Source organism: Elephas maximus, chromosome 20 (assembly GCF_024166365.1).
Source record: "Elephas maximus indicus isolate mEleMax1 chromosome 20, mEleMax1 primary haplotype, whole genome shotgun sequence".
Lineage (NCBI taxonomy): Eukaryota > Metazoa > Chordata > Mammalia > Proboscidea > Elephantidae > Elephas > Elephas maximus.
This window is the reverse complement of record NC_064838.1, coordinates 28,832,044-28,859,399: the sequence shown is the minus strand read 5'-3', so window position 1 is coordinate 28,859,399 and position 27,356 is coordinate 28,832,044. Positions and strand designations below refer to the sequence as shown.

Below are 27,356 nucleotides of genomic sequence, written 5' to 3'. Positions count from 1 at the left end.
ATATAGGTTTCCGAAAGTGAATCATCTCACAGAAAAATCTAACAGATGGTAAGAAACATTCGCAGCCATAAAGCGATGCATTCAAAGGATTAAGAGATTCCAGAGAAAATACAATGTCCAATCAATTGCTAGTCTCTTTAAATCTACAGTGTTAGTGTTAGTTCTGTCTATTCACATGGCCTGCCACATATCATGTTAGATCTTTTTTTTTTTTTCCTTGAAGTTTGGAGCAGATAACGCAAATCTCAACAGTACAGAGAGACACAGGATTGTAAATCCATTTCCACACGGAGCACAAACTGAATACACAGATGCTTATGGATGGGGAGAGGACAGAGACCACTATCCACATCTTCACTACACACTGAGAACTGGGTCAGCTGGCTCACCCTGGACATACTCAGACTGGGGGAAGAGCATTTTCCTATGGGTGCAGCAGGAAGACAGTCTTTAGGCATTAAATTAACCAGCTGTTCCTTTGGCATGTTCCAATGTTTCTGGATCAGAAAGCTTGTTTATTTGCTAGGGGGACACTGTCTACTTGTTAAACTGTCTACTTGTGAAAAAAAATAAGAGGTGTCTAACCTCAGAGTTCAGAGCCTGATTTCTGGTGTGGCTTTGAGAATACTGGCAATACACTTCTTGGTAATACAACTCAGGCCAGTATGGGAGGAATGGAGTACTCGAGTCTCATACGTAGCATAGCTTAGGAAACAAAGTCAGCGTTAGGAAATGTGGTGAAGATTTTAAAAGGCACAGCAACCCTGTCTTTTGGTTATTCTAGCCTGTAGTCTGTTTATTTCCATTTCCTTTTTTTTTTAAGTCCTAAAAAGTTCACAAAATCGTCAACGCCCAAATAGATCATTTCTTTCAGGCAGGCATAAAGAGAAAAAAATAAAAACCTTGCCTAAATTATTTTAACTTTCCTTAAGAGTTTGTGTGGGCAAGATGACATTTCAAGCCCACGGGGACAACTACAGATTCTTCCAACACCAAAAAAGTCTCAAAATGACCTAGCAAAATGGTTTTAGGGCAACATTTCTGGCCTATACTATTTAGTCATAACCAGGGCAGAAAACAACACAGTTCCCCCCCACAGTCATTTTTGCATCACAAATGGTTTCTGAGCAGTTGGTTATTTTTAGCTCTTCATACAGTGGAATCTGCACAAATCAAAAATAGATGTTTGCTTCATATAAGACTTGTAATGGGGTGGGCGTTGCTTGTTGTCCCAGACTCATTTAATGTTTAGAAGGGAAGATTCCCAATATAGATTACCACTACCATCCCAAATTTTCCTAAAAGAGGCTTGTATAGATACGGCAAGCACCCTAAAATTATGTAAACGCGACTGATATATATAAAACTGGCCTGGGAACAACAAAGAACAGTCAGCCTTTCCTGGGAGCTTTGAACCCTACAATAGGGGGCCAAGTGCAAGACAGGCAACTACGAACTCCCTAGGATCACAGGGGACGTTTTATCCTCGCAGACAGCCTCTTGGAGAAGAATCTCAGGGCCTCTCTGAAACACAAGAGGTACTATACCTCTTGACATTCCTGCTCTTCCCTGTCAATGCTGCCTCGTCAAAAACACACTCCGAGATTACTAGGCTCTTTGGGTCGCTTCCGAATGGCTCCTAGTAAATTTTTAAATTTTATCTGTATCTGAAACAAGTGGTATTTTAAGTTTCTGAAGTTTTTGAGTTTGGTGTGTGCGGGGCTGGGGACTGACTGGTTAGTATCCCTGGGTCAATGCAGTTCATTCCTCTGGGTTATGGACACCACAGCCAGAGTTTACTTACCTGCTCTAGCATCGACATAGCGCTTTGTAATTATAGAAACTGAGCCCTGGTGGTGCAATGGTTAAGTGCTTGGCTGCTAACTGAAAGGCCAAGGTTTGAACCCACTAGTGGCACCATGGAGAAAGACCTGGCAATCTGCTCCCATAAAGATTACAGCCCAGGAAACCCTATGGGACAGTTCTATTCTGTCCTGTAGCATCGCTATGAGTCAGGATCAACTCTATGGCACACAACAACAATTACAGAAACATAATATTTGGAAACCCTGCTAGCGTAGTGGTTAAGGGCTACGGCTGCTAACCAAAGGGTCAGCAGTTCGAATCCGCCAGGCGCTCCTTGGAAACTCTATGGGGCAGTTCTACTCTGTCCTATAGGGTCGCTATGAGTCGGAATCGACTCGACGGCACCGGGTTTGGGGTTTTTTTTTTGTTTGTTTTCATAAATATTTGCTGGGATGAGGTGGGAACCTTTATTCTCTTGCCTAATGTTTCCTTTGGTGGGGAACCTACCCAAGAGTGACACTTCTAGCCTTTAAAAAAAAAAAAATCAGTTGCCTTTGAGTCAGTTCCGACTCACGGAGACCTCGTGTTTCAGAGCAGAACTGCACCCCATAAGGTTTTTAACCACGTATCCTTCAGAAGTAGGTCACCAGGACTTTCTTCCAAGGTGCCTCTGGGTGGCTTTCAACCACCAATCCTTCACCCTATGCACCAATCAGGGGTTCTTAGCCTCTTACTCAAAAGAAAAACCAAACCCATTGCCGTCAAGTCGATTCCGCCTCATGGCGACCCTATAGGACAGAGTAGAACTGCCCCATATGGTTTCCAAGGCTGTAAATCTTCAAGAATATCCACGGAGGAGCTGGTGGGTTCGAACTGCCCACCTTTCAGTTACCAACTGAGTACTTAACCACTACACCACCAGGGCTCCTTGACCTCTTACCAGCTAGCTTGCCTCAATCCCTCCCTTCCCATGGGAGGAGGTTCCATGCGATGAGTGGCCAGTTTCGGGGAAGGACTGGGCATGCTCAGTTCAGCCCCTGAGGTTTGCCCACTAGAAGGTCTGTTCTGAACAGCTCAGAGACGGAGACTTTCTCCGTGCAAGAAGAAGGCCAGTTTGGGGGGAATAAGAACAGTTTTAAGACAATGTTAACAAGCTCGTGTGACAGCAGGCTAAAGCCACATCCTTCACACGGCCTTATCAGGGAGCTGTAGAACCCAGGCACAGCAAGCTCTCCGTTTTGTTCATCTACAACCCCCTTGTAACACTTGTTCTCACTGCCTGGGATATTAGAAGAAAATTAGATGACTATGTTCATTTGAACAATTGGCTTGGTAGTTCTTATAAAACAAAATGTCTGGGATTTGTGAGGTTCTTTCGTTTTCTGTCTCCCTTTTGGAAAGGCAATATGGGTCATAAGTAATAGGTACATGAATAAGTCTGAAAACTACTCATCTGAACTATCAATCGAACAATTCCTTACTTAACTAACCTGAAGCTTAACCTTCCTCCTCCTCACAACTGAATGCTTAATAACAGTTAAGATTCTGCATCAAAGGGACCAGCAACATTTTATCTTGTAAAAAGGGCTTGATTTAACACTCAAAATGCAATTATCTCTAATTGTCCAATACAGACAAAATATATCTGTAATATGCAGGGTGTGGAGTGTGTTTTAAAGAAAAAGCAATGAAGGAAAAAAACAATTCCACAGAAAGTCTATGTCCTACCTCATTTCATACAGTACCAAAAAGAACCCTCCATGCCATCTAAGAATGTCAAGTTTCAATTCTCTATCATTAAAAACAGAAATAACAATGAAATTGTTGTTCAATACCACTATTGATGTCAGCTTTCCTACAGAAAGGAACCTAGATCAGTAACACACTTTCTATTCAAGGGAAACCACCAAAGATGGAATCACTGACCAATGACCTTCTCTAAGCACAACCATTTATCCTGAACAAAGAAAACAGATTTCCATGAAGACAGCTCTTGGTCAAACAGGATCTACATGATGTTTCCTTTAATCTATCATTCTAAACTTTTAAGCTGTATAATACACACATGCTATAACCCACTAACACACATACTATAAAAAAAATACTATACATATCACAAATATTTTTGAAATATTTGTTAATATTAATAAAGCATTATGATAATCATTACATAATAACTAATATTTACAGAGTTCAACAGATGTTCAATTGTATACTATTATTGTCGTCGTTAGATGCTGTCAGCTCGGCTCTGACTCATAGCAAATCTATGTACAACAGAAGGAAACACTGCCCAGTCCAGCACCATGTTCACACTCGTTGTTATGCTTGAGTCCACTGTTGCAGCCACTGTGTCAGTTCCTTATGTCAAGAGTCTTCCTCTTTTTCGCTGACCCTCTACTTTACCAAGCATGATGTCCTTCTCCAGGGACTGATCCCTCCTGATAACATGTCCAACAAAATTCTATGAATTATGTTAGTATTTTACAATATCATCTTGTTTCATCAGAACAACTCATCTTCAAAAGGAAGACAAGGAGGCTAGGAGAGGTAATATAATATTCCCAAGGGCACACAGCTGATAAGCTGGATATCAAACCCGGGCACTCTGACTCCAAGCTGAACAAACCGTGGTTCTTTGTATCAGAAGGCTCAGGTCAAGATCACCAATGGAGTTAGTTATTCATACAGTTAGTCAGCTGAAGGTGGAACCAAATGGCACATTTTAATAGGTCGAAACTGGCAGCATCCCACGGGTCGATTGTTCTAGTAAGAATTGTAGAAACCTCGAAATTACAAGATAAAAAACAAAAGATGGCTTGACTCCTTTAGTCCAACTCCTCTTAATTATACTGGAAAGTTCATTGTTACCTACTTATTTGGGTACACCTCTACACAGAAGCTATGTCACTGGTACTTCAAATACCAAGCAGGGTCACCCACAGTAGATGAATTTCAGTGGAACTTCCAGACTAAGACAAGGAAGAAGGGCCTGATGATCTACTCCCAAAAATCAGCCAATGACAAGCCTATGGATCACAACAGAATATTGTCCAATATAGTGCTGGAAGATGAGCCCCCTAGGTTGGAAGGCATTTAAAATACACAGTGGCTGCAACGATGGATTTGAGCACACCAACAATTATGAAGATGGCGCACACAAGACTGGGCAATGTTTCATTCTATCGTGCATGGGGTCACTATGAGTCAGAGCCAACTGGACCGCAACTAACAATAACAACAACTACTAAGACCTGTGTAAGTGCTATATTCTCAAACAGATAAAACCTAAAAGCACATAAAAAATTTACGATAAGAAAAACCTTTTGATGTTTGGTCATTTATAATTTTTTGGTGGTTTCTTGAAAATTCTACAAATTGTATTATGATTATGAGAGTGCTCAAATTTTAAATCTTATGTCAAATATAGGTTGGAAGATGACTGAACATATGCTCCTGTGAAAGGGATTGTGGGTGGGGGGGAGGTGATATGAACAATGATAACTCAAACATTGAGGAATCCCACCACAGAACACAGAACCATTGCCTGGATAAGCACTAAGGCCCCCTTCTAGCTCTAGGGATGTCACAAGTTCCACAATTCTTAGTGGCAAGGGAGCCTAGAACAAAAACTTGATTAATAGCTTTGTTGTCAGACATTGAACTTCTCATTTGAACATGGAGGCCAGAACACAATGGGAGGAAATTAATCAAGGAGGTCAAACTGAACGGCTCCCTCCTATGATGTTTGCATTCTCTAAGACTGTCACTCAAAAGATGAAAAATTCACTCTAGAAAAGCAAAAGTGGCAGAGAAAATCAGTTTTGTATAGAATCTTATGCCATTAAGTTTTTAACCCCTCATCAAACAACTTAAAAAAGAAATATGCCCACACAAAAGCTCAATTTATTCACTTACAACCTTTAAAAAGACCAATACTGTCAAGCATCATAGCAATCTGAAAGTAATAATTTTTCTCCTTCTGCTTGCTATAAACAAAATATGAGCCAGAAGTAAACCCAATAACCCATTGCCATCAAGTTAATTCTGACTCATAGAGACCCTATAGGACAGAGCAGAACTGCCCCATAGGGTTTCCAAGGAGCAGCTGGTAGATTTGAACTGCCAATCTTTTGGTTAGCAGCCCAGCTCTTAACCACTGCACCACCAAATATTTCAGAGTGTGTATAGAATTTTTTTTTTTTTATATAGAATTGGCAGTTTTACTGGAATTGGTTGCTGGATGTGCTTCAGATAATTACGCTTTTACCTTTCAAGGGTGGACAAGAAACCAACATGGTCCCAATCTAAATGTACTGCAGTTGAATACCCAATATAGACACCCCTAGCACCCTTCTCATTTCTTTTATTACATTTGTCACACTTGTAATTAGTCTGTTCTGCTATAATGTGATAGCTGGTGAGCTTCAGAAATCTTGCCTTATCTAAACAATGTTATACCTGGACTTTAATGCAAATAACACATTATACTTTTTTTTTGGTCAACTGTGTCCTCCCCTGCTCCCCCAGGTATTTGGTATTTTCATAAACACACTATCCTAATTTTTTACAGTAAAATACGGGGGGGGGGGGGTGGCTGGCAAAAAAAAAAAAAAACAACATAAAACCTATAACAATGTGCATGTTATTTGCATAAAAATACGGTAATTCTTTCAGTAAGATAAAAGGGAATTCGAGGTTAGAGGGGTGAAGATTTATGATATTGCTTTTCTGGAGTAATTTCAACAGCAAAGGTATTTTTGTAGTTATAGTGTAACTTGTGGAGCCCTGGTGGCACAGTGTTTAAGAACTGGGCTGCTAACCTAAAGGCTGGCAGTTCAAATCCACCAGCTGCTCCTTGGAAACCCTACAGGCAGTTCTACTCTGTCCTACAGGGTCACTATCAGTGGGAATAGACTCAATGGCAACAGGTTTCGTTTTTGGTTTAGTGTACCTTGTTATTAAAACCTAAGAAAAACAAACACAAATCAGTTGATTAAAACCAATGAAAACAGAACTGATATCACTGAGATCTTCAGTGATGAAGAAGACCCTCTACTACCTCCAGGTTTCTAGGCTCTTACTAAGCAGTGTGGTCCACTCACAGGCAACATCATCGTCTCCTGGGAGCTTGTTAGAACCACAGGGCCTCAGCTGTCACACTAAACCTACAGAATCTGCATTTTTAAGAAGATCTCTGGGTAATAACAGGCTTGCACATTAAAGTGTGAGAAGCACTGCTGTACACTATCCAGATAAATCACAGCAGTTCGTATTCAATATAAAAACTACTCAGGATCGCTGGTAATGTGTCACTCAAACAACACAGCTGTGCAGAGAGCTGCATGGCCAGTCATGCATGGTCTGAGTCCTGGCCCCACCAACTTAATATGTTCAAGTCACTTTACTTCTCTAAAACCCTGGATTCCTCATGTGTGAAAATCGGTATAAATAGAGCACAGGAGTTTTGTAATGATTAAGAAAATCAACAAAATAGCTTAGCAATTTGTCTGGCACATAGTCATTTCAGTAAAATGACATTTTTTTTTTTTTTTATGCATAGAGTACTCAGGTCTCCATTTCAAGAACACTGCAATCAGTAGGAATCTGGGTACTGCAAAGCTTGTTTCCTAATAAAACAACCCTGGCATTATGGAGGGGGGCGCACTCACAGTAGGGAAAACTTGTGTACTTGTTCTAAGACAGGCACCTTCACTAGGTTATAAGCTTCATGAGGGCAAGGACTGCATCAATTATTATTACAGCAAGAAATCTAGGGCCTACAGACAATTCAGATTTTTACAGAATTATTCTTAACCAATTTAAAATTACATGTTTATGTTCTAAAAATTTACCACTGATCAATAAAAGGGCTTTTTGAACCAAAAAAAAAAAAAAAGAATCTGGGGCCTAGCCGGGACTGAGTATAAAGTAGGCGTTTAATGAGTGTCTGATGAATGAGAACAATTACTCATTTACGAGAGCTCTGAATTTTAGCTGAAGTTCTGCTGGCACCTCACAAGTTACTTCCCAGGTTCTGGGCCTCCCATTCCTCTCCTCCATTAAATGACAGAGTAGGACTAGAAGATATTCTTTAAGGTTAGTTCCAATTCTGACGTAAGACGTAAATTCCTCCAGAGTGATATTTTCATTTAAATATTTACCTCATTCTTAAGCCATCTTCAAATAAATACATTAGCTACAGGCCATACGGTTAACAGGCCTGATGGCCATTATCTGTTCCGCCATTAGTTCTTCCATCCCATTTGCCCCTTCTAGTTACATTTTCCTTTTCTCTTCTGAGAATTAGCCTGCCTCCACACTGAACGCTATTATGCTTTACTTCCAAGCATTCGCCGTCCACCAATGCTCCCATCTCTCCCTACCCAAATTTCCAGGCCTCACTTATAGCATGGACTATTTCCTGTCAGACCAACATAGTATGGTCTGTGAAACACCTACATCTGAACCACTGGGGTGGCTTGTGAAGATGCACAGACCTACAGTACCTGGAAGCAAGCCCTAAGGATCTACATTTTTAACTTGTTACCAAGGTATTTCTATGTACCGAGTCTGGGCCCACTGTTCAAACCAATTTGGGTGCTATCTATTCTAATAACTTCAACTGCCCAACAACTCCAATCCCTATCAGCTCCTTGTACAAACTCAGTGTATTTACAGTAGAGAAATTACTTTTATTCTACCTTGCGACGTTTGCCGATCATCACTATTAACAATCTTACTCATTCATTATGATGAAAAGAAGTAACAAAACTGTCTTGTGTCTCATTAGACTATAAAATTCTTTTACTACCAGCAATTAAAAAAAAAAAGGTGTCATTTTTTTAAGCCACTACTACCCTCACCACACACACACACCATTACCACCACCACCACTCTCCAACATAGGATCACTGCCAGCTCTTAACACTACTACATACTTCACAATAGCAGAATACATCAATGAACAACACAAAGTCAGTGTTTCAACTTTTATGCATTCATCCATCTAGCTGTCCATGCCAACAGTCAGCTGGGCCTGGGGAGACAACCACTGACAAGCTTCCTGAGGGCAATGATTTTTTAATATGTCTATTTTTTAGGTTTTTTTAAGCAATTAACTTCCAAGCATGCTACCACAGAACCAGAATCTAACCTACTTACTCTGGCTTCCTCTACATAATTTCTTATTGTTTCCACATGAAGGCAGTGGTGGTCAGTGGTAGAATTCTCACCTTCCATACAGGAGACCTGGGTTCGATTCCCAACCAATACACCTCATGTGCAGCCACCACCCATCTCTCAGTAGAGGCTTGAGGGTTACTATGCTGAACAGGTTTCAGCAGAGCTTCCAGACCAAGATGGACTAAGAAGAAAGGCCCGGCAATCTATTTCTGAAAATCAACCAATGAACACCTTATGGATCACAATGGTCTGATCCGCAATAGATTGTGGGGATGGCGCATGACCAGGCAATGTTTCATTCCATTGCATTTGGGATCACATGAGTCAGGAGCTGACTCCACAAAAGGTAAGAACAACAACAACTGTTTATGGAGGAAGCCAGGAAAAGGTGATGAATCCCATTTAAACCTCTCTGATTTTCCTTCATCCTCCCCCCAAAAATGGGTTTGGTCCCCTTATTTGGTCTCCTGATATATTTTCCTTAATCTTAGCACTAATCTCATGAGTATGTAATCTTCTATTTGAATATCCCCACCAGAAAGAGATCCTCTTGCAGTTCAGAACTATGGTTGGTTTGTTTTCTTAAGAAATCCTTTTTACTGAAGTATGACATACATACATAAAATTATACCAACCATAAATAAATCCAGAACGTGGATTTTCACAAAGCAAACACACTCTTGTATGCAGCATCTAGATGGAGAAACTGAATATCACTAGCACTCTGGGAGTCCCCCGAGACTGTATTTATAATTATCATTGAATCTCTTGCAATTAATAGATCCCTGGTTACCAATGCAAAGACCCCAGGAGTCTGCAGACCACTGTTTTAAACATCATTATTTTACCAGACTACCTACCAACCAGTTGCCATCTAGTCGATTCCGACTCATAGCAGCCCCATGTGTGTCAGAGTAGAACCCTATGGAGCACAGACTAACTTCAGACCAAAATAGACTCCTCAAGGCCACGAGGAGGTGTAAACAGGCCGAGATGATGTTCCAATTTTGTGACATGATTGTGGTGACGAATGCATCAGAAGCTCTCTTCCACAGCAAGAAAGACCATTTAAGGGAGAAGTGCCCTGCTCAGCAAGTGTGTGCAGATCCTTTAAAACTAACTGAATGCTGCCATCAGTATAACTTCATTACAAACTCAGCTGGGGGAAAACAAAGCTATTATACATGATTCTAATCCCAGAGCCCCCAAAGCAAAGCACAGGACGGCAGGTAGAAAGATGCCAGGAATGCCCTAAACAATACTGGGAAGAAAAGCCCATTGTTTTTGTATTTTGGTACATTTTACAAGGAGGGTAAGAGGGGATTCCATTACGTAATTCACAGACTTGTCAACCTACCATCTCCCCTGGAGCAGGAATTTCTGGCTTTGCTTTAAGATGCTTTAAAGCCTGTTTCCAGCATTCATTGTGCAAATGAGGCATTGCCCTCACATTACAATAGGAAATGTGACTGCAGGTAATAAGGAGCTGCCAAGACTCAGTTACGACGGGTGATCTAAGTCCAACAGGACACAGGCACACAATTCCCATCAATCCCTGAATTTCCTTTTTCCCCAGTAATAGGTTGGATGAGACATCTGTACATTCCCACTCAGACTTCATGAGCAACACTACAAGTGAATTAAGAGTTGGCAAATCAGCTGGGGGTGGTGGACATATTATTGGTGCTTTCCTTGGGAGTCACCCCCATCTAGGATACCATGTGTACCCAGGTATCTCTGCCATCATGGTCAAAGCTGTTTAGATACAAGGGTACAGAGTATTCTTTAATTCATTCTTTCAACAATGCTTACTGACCACCTTCTAAGTATCGGAAGCTCTTCCAGAAGCTGAGGTAGAATCTCTATACTCATGGTGTTTACTTTCTCTTAGGGGAAAAAAATAAATACAATTTCATGCCAGGTGGTGGTAAGCGCTCAAAGAAAAGGAAAGCAGAGTAAAGGGATAGAGAGAGCTGATAACGAGTGCTATTTTAGATAAGGTGGCCTGGGAAGGTCTCTCTGAAGAGGTCACAATACAGCAGACACCTGAATTCAGGCAAGGAGTGAATCAAGCAAATGTCTGTGAATGAAGCCATCCAGGTTGAGGGAACATCAAGTGCAAAGGGCCTGAGGCAGGAACAATCTTAATGTGCTTAAGGGTGCCTACAGCAGAGTGAGCAAAAGGATGAGAACCTGTACTGCCTTATAAACCAAGGGGAGGACTTTGAATTTTTTATCTTCAGTGTAATGGGAATCATTAGAAGGTTTTGGGCAGAGAAATGACAAGATCCAGCTTATGTTCTAAAATATGCCTCTGGTTTCTCTGTGGAGAACAGGCTACAGAGGGCAAGGGCAGAAACACAGAGATCAGTCCGAAGACTAGTGCAGTGGTCCAAACGAGAGCAAACAGTGGCCAGTAAAAGGGTGAGAGGGATGGACAAAATGAGAACCAGTCACATGTGGTATATTTTGAACATAAGCTAAGGGGATTTACAGATGGATTATATTAGGGTATAAGAGAATGGGAGAAGTAAAAAATGACTCAAGGCTTTTGGCTTAAACCACGGAAACTTTGGAATTACCATTTATTGAGAAAAGACAAGACGGAGGATGTGGAGGGTTATGAGGGAGAACAAGGTCCATTTTGGGTGTAAGTTTGGGATGCATATGAGATATATCCCAGTGGAGATAGAGAATTCGCTATACGCTATGTGAACCAGGAGTTCAAGGAAGAAGTGTAGGCTGGAAATAAAAACATATGCATCATCGGCATCTAGATAGCATTGGAAGCCCTAACAAGATCAATCAGTGACAGGGTAAAGGAAGAGCTTAAGTACTGACAGACTCAGATAGTGAGTGATGGTGGGTGCTTGAGCTAGAAGGCCATGTAGAATTGGGATAGAGATGGCCATGGTGGGTCATAAGCAAGAGAAAAGACTGACGGAGAGAGAAGAAACAGACAGGAGCAGAGAAGACAGAGACCAATGGACAAACAGCCTCAGGATCTAACATCTAGCAGTTTCAGTTCCAGAGTGGTATGTCTATGCTTGGAGCCCTAGGGGCTCAGTGGTTAAGAGTTTAGCTGTTAACCAAAAGGCTGGCAGTTCGAATCCACCAGCTGCTTCTTGGAAACCCTAAGGGGCAGTTCTACTCTGTCCTACATGGTTGCTATGAATTGGAATTGACTCAACAGCAACATGTTTGGGTTTTTCTGTTTGTTTATGTCTATGCTTAGTTTCCTAGTCTAATATGCCTGTGAGGCTGTCTGTTAGGTTTACAGTAACCCTCATGCCAACCTGAGTTTTTGTTCTTTACCACCAAATAATCCCTGATGAAACCCTAAAGAGAGGAAACAACATATGTGGCAAGTAGAGAATTGAAATCAACTCTTCTCATTAAAAATTCTAAATCTTACATAATAGATAGCATCATTTGGCCCCAGTTCTTCACTCATCCCTTTATCCATGCCCTCTGTCATACAACTTTGTAGTGCCAAGCCACCATGCATGGGTGACCTGCCCTGTCCCTTGGCTGTGAGCCCAGAGTAACTTGCTTTGGTCAGCAGGTATGATGCAAGCAGAAGCTTCATTGGCTTCTGCATTGGGGCTTATAGTCTATAGCCACTGCCATTGTCCTGAGACTGTGGAGAATGAGGGACATGTGGTGCAGAGCTGAGTCACCTAGTCACCTCACCCCATTCAAGAGCCAGCCAGCCCAAGACATGTAGGAGGAGGGGGGCACTCACACAGGATAAACATCAGTTCCCTAGCTGAGGTGACCTCAACTGAACCCAGAAATGTGGGCAATAAGCATTTATTGTTATGCATCCCTGAAGTTTTGTTAGTGCTATGTAGCAAAGATAACTGATACATCATATATAAAAACACTAGTTGGATTTGGTCATCTTTTTTTTTCCTATCTATGATGGCACTAGTTTTTTTTTTTTTATAGTTATTGCCACTGGTAAGTAAGGACAAACATGGTGTCTTGGATATCTAGTACTGCTATAACAGAAATACCACAAGTAGGTGGCCTTAACATACAGTTTAGGAGGGCAAAAGTCCAAATTCAGGGTGCTGGCTCTATGGAAATGTTCTCTACCTGTTGGCTCTGGGGGAAGGTCCTTGGATCTTTTCAGCTTCTGTTTCTTGGTTCCCTGGAGATCTCATGTAGCATGGCATATATCACCCCTCATCTGTGCTTTTTTGCTGCTTGCTTAACCTGCTTTTTTATATCTCAAAAGAGAATGACTTCAAACACACCCTATACTAATAATACTGCCTATTAACATAACAAAAACACTATTCCCAAATGGGATTATAATCACAGGTATAGTAGGATTTACAACACATTATTTTTGGGAGGGACACAATTCAATCCATAACTCATGGTCCCCCAATATGGCCAAATATGGACCAAAAGTAGATAATAGAGCCAAAAAGGGAGATTCAAAAAGATCTATATGATGCAGGATCTAGCTGATCTATCCCCAACTCCTGTAGAATTGGCTGTAAATTTGAAGTTTAATGCAAAATAAGCAATTAGTTAGTTGTTAGTTAAGTACAGAAGATCATCAAGCATTCAAACTCTCCTATTCATGATTTGCTATAAAAACCCCCCAAATTCTTGCTATACAGGTGGTTAAAAATTCAAGAGGCAGTCTCTTTTTTCTTTTAGACAAGGAGTCTGTTATTTTTTAAGCCTAAAAGCATTATTATTCTTCAATGAGCAGTTACATGGTCTACTTGTACTGTTAGGTCAAACTGCACACTAGCTTCAAAAAGGCATTTACTTAAGAGAACGATTTTAAATGAGTTCAGTTTAGCACAGCCTTCATAAAGGCTTTCATAGGTTATTTTAAAAAAATGATGAATTAGAACTGGGCATTTTATGAGAGGTATCAAAGTTCTCAATAAGCTGAAATTAATATCTCAATAGCCTATATTTTTAATTTGATAATATCATGAGGTTCGGGAGCTAAAGAAGTTTGAAAATAAGCCTAAAGTAAGACTCACATTTTGCCTCTGATAAAGTTTGAAATCCTATCATTTTCTCTCAAAACCATATTTGTATTACACATTGAAATACTAGGTCTCCAAGTTTCAATGTGAAAATATACAATGCTCCAAATTGAAGGGTAGCTTAATTGGAGAGGTAGGAAAAGAGAGGAAGTGAATAGCTAAATAACCCTTGGCTGTTATGTACTTGGGATTCATCAACTCAAGAATACCAGTAAATATCAGTCCTTGGTTAGCCAACACAGTTTAAAAAGTTAAATTCCCACAGCAAGTTCTTCCCTTGACCTGAATATAATTATCTTCGGCCCTTTAATAACTGCAAAAAGTCAATTAAATATGAATGAACGCATTCAACAGCTGGTCTCTGAAAACCACAGGTATTCTAGAGTTCAAACCGAACAAAGTTTAAGGATGAAAACTGATTTCCAAAACTACGTGACTCCTATGATAAGCTGGAGGACCTATTCCTCAAATATCAAAATATCCACGTACCCTTTTGAAGACATCTATGAAACAGCTGTGTTACCTATGCAGACAAACACATAATTGGTTCCAAGGTTTTGGAATTCCTTTCCATGATTCATCTTAATACACAAAAAGAGAACACAGCATTTTTTCGAAAGACACCAAAGATGTGTGTTTAAAATCCTTTAGCTGATGGGTGGGGCCAACACAGTAGTTCACCAGTATAGAACCATCTCCTGCACCAAGTTTGATTCTCTGACATTCATTTTCCATTGAAAGTATGGCCCTAAAAACTATTTCACCTCCAAGAACCTAAACTGGCATTTGTTTACAAATATATAAGAGTACAGTTATGTTTTATTGCTACACTGTTAGAAGCATACATGCTGTTGTTGTTAGCCACTGTCGATTTGGCCTGACTCATGGTGACCTTCATGGACGAGAGAATGAAACACTGCCTGGTCCTGTGCCATCCCCATGAATCTAGTGCTGCCTTAACAGAAATACCACAAGTGGCTGGTTTTAACAAGCAGAAATGTATTTTCTCACAGTTAGGAGGCTAGAAGTCCAAAATTAGGGTGCTGGCTCTAGGGAAAGGCTTTCTCTGGCTTTCAGCTCTGGGGAGGTCCTTGTCTCTGCAGCTACTATTCTTTGGCTCCTTGGTGATCTTCATGTGGCACGGCATCTATCTTCCTCCATCTCTCTGCTTTGTTAATCTGCTCCTATTATATCTCAAAAGAGATTGACTCAAGACACACCCTATGCTAATACTGTCTCGTTAGCATAACAAAGAAAACCCATTCCCAAATGGAATTATAATCGCAGGTATAGGGGTTGGGATTTACAACACGTATTTTGGGGGAGGGGGGGAGCTCAATTCAATCCCTAACAGTCGCGGATCGGACGGCTGTGCTCTGTAGCGGTTTCACGCAGATCGGAGGGCTGTGCTCCGTGGCGTTTTCACGCAGATCGGACGGCTGTGGTCCGTGGCGTTTTCACTGGCTGATTTTCAGAAGTAGATCAGCAGGACTTTCTTCCTACGTCCGTCCTCTGAGCTACCACTGCTCTCAGAGCTATATATACGCTGTTATAACGTTAGACGTTAAAAATAAAATGCTTCAAATCAATTCTGAAATTTTATATGAAAGACTAAATCGTAAGAAAAACTATCTTTTACACTATCACCAAAATTAGCTCCCTTAAAAAAAAAATGCCAAAATTAATAATGTCACTTTCTTGCTTAAAAACTTTGTGGAATCCCTAGATTTCTACTGGACAAACTTATATATGTCTTGAAGAGAACATGAAAGAAACTGGCTCTGCCTAGCCCGCACCAACGTTTCCAGCCTCATCTGGAACCACTGCTGCTTGGCACCAGGCACCCTCCTCCACAGCCCCACAACTCCACCCATTTCTCCAGCAAGCTATGGCCTTTCATTAGTCTTTGATTTTGTATACTCTGCTCCCTTTGCTGGAGTGCCTATCCCATCTGATCAATATCTATCCTCATTGCAAGACCTACCTCAACTTGAAGCCATCTCCACCCTTCTTGACCCAAGACACACTTCCTCCTGGGCACACACAGCTCTCTATATGTACTGCTATTCTATCACCAAGAAGCCCTGGTGGCACAGTGGGTAAGCACTCAGCTGCTAACCAAAAACACTCAGCTCCCAACAGCTCCACAGAAGAAAGGCCTGGCAATCTGCTACCACAAAGATTACAGCCTAGAAGAGCCTATGGGGCAATTCTACTCTGTGACATGGGGTCTCTATGAGTCAGAATTGACTTGACAGCACCCAACAACAACTCTATCACCAGACACACAAAACTGTCAGTAGCTCTTCACACAACTACCTTCCCCCTCAAGTCTTGTGATCACATCAAGGGCCAGGATAATGTCTTAACCCAGGATGGCATTCCCTAGGGCCTGGCACATAGTAGATGTTCAGCAACGGTCTGTCAAATGGAAGAGGAGTAGAATAGAAAAGAAAGTAAAACAAAAAGATGTTTGTGCAGAACACTTGTGCAGAACTCTGATTACAGTTCCAAGGATTTCTGCTACAGAGTGCAACTAATTTTTACTATGTCTCATTTCACATCAGAGCTTTTTTGTTTTTGTTCATTGTTTTTGTCTTCTATTTTTCTCTAAAACATCGCTAGCAGCAAAAACTCTTATCAAAAAACTCGACAATAACAACCATGATTTTCATGGCCCAACTTTGTCAAAAGAACAGACTTTTTTTTATTTCTCTCTCTCCTTGAATCCCTGAATTCTGGCTCCCCAAACTCACCCCACTGCAATGACTTTGGTGTAGATTCTCAGGGACTGGCATCTGCCAAATCCAACAGAGGTCTTACATATCTGATTACCTACGGGTGTTGACTGTTCCCTTGTTGAACCTCTCGCCCTGCCTGGTTCCCTGGATGGCATCCTCATTTCCCTCATTGCACCTGCTTCTTTGTTGTCTCCTCTCTCTTTACTTGCCCACCCCGCCCCCCACCCCCCCGCCACAGAATATTGTTTGTCTTGGTCTTCTAATCCTGCTCTAACAGAAATATCACAAATAGATGGTTTTAACAAAGAGAAATTTATTCTCTCACAGTCTAGTAGGCTACAAGTCCAAATGCAGGGTGCCAGCTCCAGAGGAAGGCTTTCTCTCTTTGTCAGCTCTGGTGGTAGGTTCTTGTCATCAGTCTCCCCTTGGTCGGGGAGCTTCTCAGCACAGGAACCTCAGGTCCAAAGACACGCTTTGCTCCCAGCACTGCTTTCTCGGTGGTATGAGGTTCCTATGTCTCTGCTTGCTTCTTTCTTTTATACCTCAAAAGAGATTGGCTTAAGACACTCATGGATTGAATTGTGTCCCACAAAAATATGTGTCAACTTGATTAGGTCATGATTCCCTTGTATGACTGTCTACCATTTTATCATCTGATGTGATTTCCCTCTGTGTTGTAAATCCCATCACTATGATGTAATAAGATGGATTAGCGGCAGTTACATTGATGAGGTCTACAAGATTAGATACTGTCTTAAGCCAGTATCTTTTTTGGGATATAAAAGAGAGATGTGGGCAGAGAGACAGATGGACCTCATACCACTAAGAAAGCAGCGCCAGGAGTACAGCACATCTTTCCACCTGAGGTTCCTGTGCTGAGATGCTCCCAGACCAAGGTAAGACTGATGACAAGGACCTTCCTCCATAGCCAACAGAGAGAGGAAGGCTTCCCCTGGAGTCAGTGCTCTGAATTCAGACTTCTAGCTTACTGGATTGTGAGAGAATAAACTTCTCTTTGTTAAAGCCATCCACTCATGGTATTTCTGTTATAGCAGCACTAGATGACTAAATCAGACACTATTTAATCTTGTAGATCTCATCAATATAACTGCAGATAATCCATCTTATTACATCACAGTGACAGAATTTACAACACATAGGGAACTCACATAAGATGATAAAACGGCAGACAAACATACAAAACTGGGAATCATGACCTTGCCAAGTTGACAGATGTTTTGGGGGGATACAATTCAATCAATGACACTGGTATTCCCAGAATTCTTGAAAGGAGCCCTGGTGGCGCAGTGGTTAAGCACTCAGCTGCTAAAAAAGGTCGGTGGTTCGAACCTACCAGCCACTCTGCAGGAGAAAAATGTGGCAGTCCACGTCCATAAAGATTACAGGCTTGTCTGGGGTCTTAAATGCTAGCAAGCGGCCATCTAAGATCCATCAATTGGTCTCAACCCCCCTGGAGCAAGGAAGAATGAAGAACACCAAAGACACAAGGTAATTATGAGCCTAAGAGACAGAAAGGACAACGTAAACCAGAGACTACATCAGCCTGAGACCAGAAGAGCTACATGGAGCCCAGCCACAACCGATGACTGTCCTGACAGGGAACTCAGCAGAGAACCCCTGAGGGAGCAGGAGAGCAGTGGAATGCAGATCCCAAATTCTCGTAAAAAGACCAGACTTAATGGTCAGGCTGGGACTGGAGGGACCCCGGAGGCCATGGTCCCCAGATGTTCTGTTAGCCCAAGACAGGAACCATTCCCAAAGCTAACTCTTCACACAGGGATTGGACTAGGACAGGGGATGGAAAATGATACGGGTGAAGAATGAGCTTCTTGGATCAAGTTGACACATGAGACTATGTTGGCATCTCCTGTCTGGAGGGGAGATGAGAGGGCAGAGGGGGCCAGAAGCTACCCAAATGGACATAAGGAGAGAGAGTGGAGGGAAGTACTATGCTATCTCATTAGAGGCAGATAGGAGTATATGGCAAGATATATGCAAATTTTTGTGTGAGAGACTGATCTGATTTGTAAACTTTCACTTAAAGCACAATAAAAATTAATTAAAAAAAAAAAAAAGATTACAGCCTTGAAAACCCCACGGGGCAGTTCTACTCTGCCCTACAGGGTCACTAAGAGCCGGAATCGACTTGACAGCACTGAGTTTGGTTTTTGAGTTCATTTCTTACCCTTCTTTTGCCCATGCCATCTCATCCATTCCCACAGTTTTTACCTGTATCTACCTTCTGATGAGTTTTAAACAGGTATCTAAGTTTAGTCACATCTCACTCCTGAGACACTTATCTTCAGCTACCTACTGGATGCAGAATATATTCCAAACTGAACTCAGCACTAGTTCACCATCTCCTCCTGTATTCTGTATCATGGTTAGCCGCACCAGCATTCCACCAAACGCCAGGGCAGAAACTTGGGAATTGTTCTCAGAGCCGCCTTCTCCCCCAACAGTCCTATCCAATCAGATACTAAGTCCTGTCAAATTACTCCTCGGAGTTCCTTCCTCTCCATCACCACTGCCTCCGGCTCTTCCCGATCTCTCATTTACACCTGAGAACAGCCGGCTTTCTAAATCATCACCTCTCCACACAAACCACATCTCCACAATGCTTGCAGAGTTGTCTTCCTACAGTGGAAATGTGCCAGATTTATTTCTCTGCTTAAAACCCTTCTGTGCACCTATAGCCTAAAGGCCAAAATCCAAGCCATGTCACATGCCCACAAGACTCTCCATGATCTTGGCCCCCGCTCATCTAGTCTCACATGCCCTGCTGCTTCACCCCTCAACTCCACTCCAGCTATGGTGCTCCTCCTACACTGTCTTCTGATGGTGTTTGTATCTCTACTCTTTTGCATGTGGAGTTGTTTCTTCCTGGAATTCTTCTTCCTATCTCACGTGCCTGGAAAACGCCTCTTCATCCTTTAAGAACTAGCTCAACCATCACCTCCTCTGTGAAGGCCTCCATGACTAACCCCAGCCACCAAAGTCCACTCTATATATAGGTAGTCCCCAACTTACAACAGGGTTCTGTTCCAACGACTCCACTGCAAATCAGTTCTGATATAGTCAAATACCTTATTTATTTATTTTTTTTAGTTTTCATTATTATTGCCTTTTATTATCAGTACCTTTATAAATCTGATCTTTATTTACCTTCCAACATCTGCAAGTGAACATCTGAGGATGATCACATCAGTAAATTATACGCTGCAACGCCGTATGTATGTAGAACATATTACTAATGATAAGATGTACAAAAAAAAAAAAAAAAAGACAGTCATCAGCGCCGTTTGTCATAACTTGAATATGTTGTAATTCAGGGACTACCTGCAGTTGACTGTTCTCTGTTTTTGTCCTACCTTTAATCTTGATTAATCTTAGGGTCTAGTACCTTCCATACTACACACCTACTCCTCATTTATAGACTATCTCATTATCTGACATTCTGCATTGATGACAATAATATCTACTATCAAAGTATTTTGCACATTAATGAAGCAGCGGGCTCTTTGCTCCCTACTGCTGGTGGGGTGCCACGTCCAGCTGCCACGCTGTGCCACCCTCCTCCATGGCCACAGCCTCCAGGCAGACGCACAGGTAGCATCAAGCCAGTGGGCACCCGTTCTGGTTCCCAGCTCCAATGCACCTCAAAGCCCTGTAGCGCAAAACTGCTGTGGAATGAGAAGGGAGAAAAGAAAGGGGCATCAGAGAGAGTGTTTGGAAGAAATGTGTGCGAGTTTAATGACATTCCAAAGTGAGCTGAACTGGGCCTAAAGCCTCCGCCTTGCTGGGGCTGAGTGTGAGGCCAGGCTCCCCAGTGCCCTCACAGGAAGCCCCGAGCCTCGCCTGGAGGGCAAAGCAGGCTCCAGGATCATGACCTGGGGGCTTACGGGGGTGGGAGTGCAGACCAGGAAGCAGCTCTGTGAGGGAAGCTCTGACCCAGCACAGAAGGAAGGTGAGTGGTTATGCTCTGGGCCTCCCTCCAGTCACACAGCTCAGCTTTACCAGCTTTGTCTCCTCCAAGCCTCCTTCTCTGCAGAGGAATAATCCATAACTGGACTCATCACAGTAATGAGCACATCAGTAAGTCTTAGCTGTTATTATTCCTATGACCATATTTTCTAAATTAAAAAAAAAAAAAAAAAAACGAAGAAATGGATGATCTGAAAACAGAAAAAAAAAATCCTCATTTTTGCATAATGCTGATTTTCACAAAACAACCTGGTCTTTGGAACCTAAGCATGTCAGTGAGGAGTGGATGTACTGTAATTCCTTGTTAGCATGTCTCCTCTCCATGTGAAAAAGAATCTATCTTCTTATGCTTTATCTTTCCACCTTCAACCTGGAGCATTGCAGGAACTCAACAACAAATTGACCTATCAGCAATCACGTCTTTTCTCCTTACCACTAGCACCACGTGAATGTGTAAGAAAGAGGAAGAAGGGGAAGAGATAAAGAAAAATGGAGACAGTAATAAGACTTGGTACACTGTTACCCAGGTAAGACCTGAAGGCAAGAAAAAGGAGACCTCACTTCCTCTTCTGCTAACACTTACTGAACACTTATAACTGGCTAAACCCTAAGAGCTTAGCACATAGTAACTGATTTAATCCTCACAACAGTCTAATCAAGTAAGTATTATTACTACCCTCGTTTTACAGATGAGGAAACATAGGCAACAAGAAGTTAAATAATTTCCCCAATGTGATACAAGTTTTAAGTGGCAGTCCCGGAATTCAAACCCAGGCAGTCTTAACCACTACACTATATTACATCCCAAGACATACATCTAAAGGAAGACTGCTGAAAGGATTACCTAAACTGGGAATGGACAGGGGAAGGGAACCTAATGTACATTCAACTCTCCTGAGAAGCAATCAATAGAGGGGAAATTTGTCTTGACTGCTCATGGCGCCAAGAGTTTATCTAGTAGTGGTCAAAGCCCAGGGTGGGTTGGTTATCGTCCAGAGTTATACAGATTAGACAGGTGGAAAAACGCGGGAAAGAAGGGGGAGGGTCTGTAGTGCATTCAGGAAATTAAGAACTTGGGAAGCATCTCTACTTTTGCAGTGTGTTTAAATGTGTGTGTATGTGCACACACGAGCCTGCGTTTGTGCACACACACATTCAAGCACCCATCCTGCGTCAAACACCCAGGCTATTTCTGTCCACTCCTAACTCTGATCTGGCTCTCACCTCTGAGCTTAGCTGGCCTCACTCTTGGCTCAACTGAGCCACTTCTTACCTTTTTAAGCTTCTATTTATTCAGACCTGAGGTTCTAGGAGCTGAATTAAACAGACAGAGGCTTGCTCATAGAGGAAATTGCAATAAAGGTCAATATATTCTGGGAAAACAACACCTATGCAACAAAATATTTCTCATATATACGATAAGGACTCATTAAAGTACCCATTTGCAAAGCAATTTTTAGAATCATGATATGATGGCAGCACTTAGAAAATGTACCAACAAGAGAAAGAAAGAATACCATCTTTGAAATAACCAGGACTCGGTTTCCAATTTGGTTCCCAATTTGGCTTAGTAATTCTTCCAAGTCATGACTTTCTGATTTATTTTTCCTGTGAGTTTATGGATCCCCTCCTTCCAACTCCAACACACTTTTATGCTGTTCACTTGAGGATATGTTAAACCTCATCATACAGGGATTTGGCCACCAGGAAGAGCAACAGACAAGACAAAGCCAACATTTACGCCACTCGATTCATTAAGAGTGAGACATCTGAACTTCTTGGCACAAACCTTAGGCCAAAACGGTAAACAACGAAAAGGAAAAAGAAACAACTGCAGCCTCATGCTGTGAAACATCAATATGACTTCTGGTGTTGATCTACTCAATCAAACAGGAGAATCACTTTTCAAATTACTTTATTAGTCATCTCCAAATTTCTGGAGCTCCACTCAATTTAATTCCCTAGAAGTTAAAATTTAAAGCCTGTATCAATATCAATCATCTTTCTATTTACCAGAGAGTCAACTCTTCAAGAGTTTGCAGAATCCAATCTAGATCGAAAGAGAACTGGTAACCATCCAGCCCTTGCCCTCGGGTAGATAATCAGTAGGGCCTGTTCACTGTGGGAACACTCTCTACTGCAGTCCGCTGCTAAGGGGAGCATCTGACCCCAAGCAGGAAAGGGAAAGACTGTTTATTTCTTGGCACCAGGAGATAAATTTGAATTTAACTTACTATTCACAAGCTTTTCATCTTCAAAGTGCTTCACAAATATTACCTAATTAATCTTCACAGCACTGCTGCACAGATGACATGTTTCAGAGGTAAAAAACAAGGGAGGAATTGGATGGGCCAGGGGGTAGAATGAGGAAGATAAGGAACTACCTCAACAATAAGAAACTCCTTTTACCACGAGGTGCTGTTAGTGGTTATGGTCTACTAGTACTCCACCAGTCTAGCTAGTCTAAAGATCAATATGAAAAATAATTAGCGTTGAGCTGATATGGTGACAAAGCTAAAGGTTCCTTATAGAATTAAGTCTCAGTTCCCTCAACGGTAGAGTGAGGTTGATTACTGAACTATCCCCAAAGGGTGGTTATAAGGATTCCACAAGGTGACATATGCCCAGATTTTATCACAGAGGATTCTAGTGCCTAGTAAAATAACCCGTTGCTGTCGAGTCAATTCCAACTCATGGTGACCCCATGTGTTACAGAGTAGAACTATTCCATGGTGTTTTCTTGGCTGTAACCTTTCAGGAGCAGGTTGTCAGGTCTTTATTCTGTGGCACTGCTGGGTGAGGTTGAGCTGTCAGTCTTTAGGTTAGCAGTCGAGTGCAAACTATTTGTGCCACCCAGGGACCTAGTAAATGCTCAATAAACACTTGCTGTCTTTAACTGGCAAGGGGGCCATGGCTTCCAGGTGCTCGAGCTGAAATATGCAGGGAATTTGCAGGCATTGTGCATTTTCCCACTGTGAGAGACAATGACTTTAGCCAAATTCCATACACCTCTAAATAAAATCCATTTTGTTTAATAAGCAACCATGAACCCACCATATCCCAAATGCAAGTACACTGGTCTGTGAATTCAGAGACACTCAAAACACGCTAGTAAACAAATGCTCTCTATGCTAAAGAAGGTGTGTACAAAGCAAGAATGACAGCACTGGAAAGCAATGCAGCTAGGGGTGCTGGGGACAAGTACAATTAGGAAACTAAACATTTATCATCTCAACTTTATGTGGCTTATAAAAACCCAACTTACACAGTAATTCTTACTATCTTTATAGAGAGGACAGATTATTTTTTGTATGGTCTTGACTTCTCTATATAGTATGAAAGGGTTAGGACATACTGATTGGCTCTAAAGAGCTACCAATACCAGTATCAGTTGCTGTTGGGTAGACTGACTCGTGGAGACCCCGTGCATGTCAGAGTAGAACTGTGCTCCATAGGATTTTTAGAAACAGATCACCAGGCCTTCTTCCAAGGGTCCTCTGGGTGGACCTGAACCTCCAACCTTTCAGTTAGCAGCCAAGCACATTAACTGTCTGCACCACCAAGGGATGCCCCTCAAGATCTAACAAATGCCTGTTTCTTCAACCTCATCTCCTACCACTCTCTACCTTGATCCCTGCTGTCCAGCTTTCTTCCTGTTTCTCCACACTCCATTCACCCACCACCCCCATCTCAAGGCTTTTCCCCTTAGGGTCCCCGATGCCTAGCATTCCATTTCTCTATATAGTATGAAAGTTCATGTCTGGTTCCTTATAGACTTTTGAGTATCAGACTATACATTACCTCTTCCATAAGATTTCCCTCACGACTAAATCTAAGGCTGCCCCCCCACCCCCACCACACTGCATCACATCCTCCTGTTTTATATTCTTCACAGCATTTATCACTCTCTGATGGGACCTCGTTTATGTATGGGTTACTTGTTTGGTATCTCTGCCCACTGGAATATAAGTACTATGAGGACAGAGACTCCATTTGTCTCATTCAGCACTCTCTCTCCAGTGCTTACTACACTACGTAATGCATTGTAGGCACTTAATACTTTTTCTGAATGAATAAATGAACGCTACCTTCAAAAGTGAGCTATTTTAAGCTAAGTGCAAAGTTCTGCAATTTATTTAAGGGAGAACTACTAGCCAGCGCAATTATAAGATTCTGGAAAGTCTCAACATACATGGTTGGTAAAGCTAAAACCTGAGATATTGGTAATGCATATTTAAATGATCGCTACTATAAACAGTTTGCTCAATGTAATATAAACATGCCAGATACCCTTTCCTAAGTGATCTCAGCTTAAACAATTAGTACAACTGCTTCATTCACTCTATTTTTTTTCACACATCAGTTTTTTAAAAAATCTATGGATACAAGACAAACTTTTAATAAAAATGGGAAATATTATAAATCCAAAATGCAAACATACTTGTTGCAACTTAACATTGCAGTCGAACAATTTCCCTCATAAAAAATAGGAATGACAAATTTTTTAGAATATCAAGATATTCTGATGAGGTGTATCTAAATTTGAATCTTTTATAGGTTCAGAAAGTAAACACGGATTAAAGACAAAGTTGAACAAATGTCAGTGACCTAGGAGCTATTCAGTTCAACTTCTCTAAATCACTCCTCTAAGAAAAATAGTCATCCTAAGAGTCATGAGCTCTGAGTCTTGGACCTGACCTTCATGGCAAAACAAACAGTTATCTGTTTATATTTTAAAAATAGTTATTGCCAGGTCTAACGCTCATGTTCTTTTATTCCACTTAAAACAAAACAAAACAAAAATAAATACAAAACCAAAAAACCTTTTAAATCATTCAGGCTAAACAATGCATCTTGTAAGCCAACACTAGGACAGAAAAAAGTCCCTAGGCAAATCTAACACTGTCCAAACATGCATTTCAGATTCAAAAATCAGAGTTAAAATCAACTAACACACACTGCTTTTATTCCCTCTTTTTTTTCTTTTTGCCAGTATATCACATTGGACCCAACAAAGACAGTAAGTTTGAACCTAGAAATGTACTTTAATGAGTGTTAGCTCTTAGTACATAAATTCTAAACAACTATATATTAGCAAAGTTCAAAGTTTAAAAAAATAAAAGCCAGTCAAACCAAGCTAGCAGAGCCATCATTAACCACTGAGTCATATTATTATTATCTGTTGCTAGAATTGGTCAAATGCTATTAACAAAGTAAAGACAGACAATGGAAAAAACCATCCTTCTTAAGTGGGGCAGCTGTTAACATTGAATATCACTCACATCATTATCGATTACAGGAAGAGTCAGCTACGGGGCCCATCAAATTGTTTCCTTTCACCTGAGACTACTTATCAGTCATGACTTGGCATTTACAAATGCCTATTACACAAGATAAGGGGCCCTGGCAGCGCAGTGGTTAAGCACTTGGCTTCAAACTGAAAAGTCAGAGGTTTGAACCCACCAGCTACTCCCAGAGAGAAAGAAGTGGCAGTCTATTTTCATAAAGATTTCAGGCTTGGAAACCCTATGGTTGCTACGAGTCTAAACTTACTTGACAGGCAACGGGTGTTTTTGTTGTTGTTGTTGGTTTTTTTTTGCTTATTACACAACACTAATTGGCAAATCAAGAAGCCCTGATGGCACAGTGGTTACATGCTGAGTTGTTAACTGAAAGGTCAACAGTTCGACCCCCCCCACCCCCACCACCCCCACTACCCCACCACCCCCACCACCACCACCCCCCCGCCCGGCAGCTCCGCGGAGAAAAGAACTGGCGATCTGCTCCCTTAAAGCTTACGGCCTTGGAAACCCTATGAGGCAATTCTACCCTGTCCTATATTATAAGGCTGTTATGAGTCAGAATTGACTCAAAGGCACACAACAACAACAACAATCAGCAAATCACAGCCATCCAGGTCTGCTGCTGAAAATGCAAAAAGAGGCATTAAATACAAGATTCTCAACATCATGCTATGTATATCTTAAGTAGAATCAAGTAACATAGGACCTAGGGTCATATCAGGAGTCCCTGGCTGGTGTAAACAGTTAACACGTTGGCTGCTCAAAAGGCTGGAGGTTCAAGTCCACCCAGAGGCACCTTGGAAGAAAGGCCAGGTGACATATTTCAGAAAAATCAGCCATTAAAAACCCTATGGAGCACAACTGTACTCTGACAAACATGCGGTCACCATAAGTCAGAGTTGACTTGATGGCAACTTTTTTTTTTAGGGTCATATCAGCCTGCATCCTTAAAGCAGCAAAGTGCCATCTTGGAAGCAATTCACTGTTCTCTAGATTGCTCTAGTCTCCGGATTCTAAGTATTAACAAAGTTCAAAAGGTTTAAAAAAAAAAAAAAAGCCAAAGAAGCAAGGAGTTCTGGAGCCATCATTAACCACTCAGTCACATTATCATAGTCCTCTATCCCCTCTGCTTTTTCTCTTCAGGGGACCTCAGAGATAGTTCAAGTGGCAGAAGCCAAGCTGCTGCATCTACTACCCACACTAACGTTAATCTGTGCCTCCAGAGCCTTTTGAGATTTTTCAGTGGAAACCCTGGTGGCGCAGTGGCTAAGAGCTATGGCTGCTAACCAAAAGGT

At 41.6% G+C, this 27,356-nt stretch overlaps 1 protein-coding gene across 1 annotated transcript in view; it reads right to left on the bottom strand.

Annotated features, from left to right (window-relative positions):
* The window catches only part of ITPR1 (inositol 1,4,5-trisphosphate receptor type 1), a 382,998-nt gene that overhangs the window by 284,063 nt on the left and 71,579 nt on the right, over nucleotides 1–27,356 (bottom strand). The window lies entirely within an intron of this gene.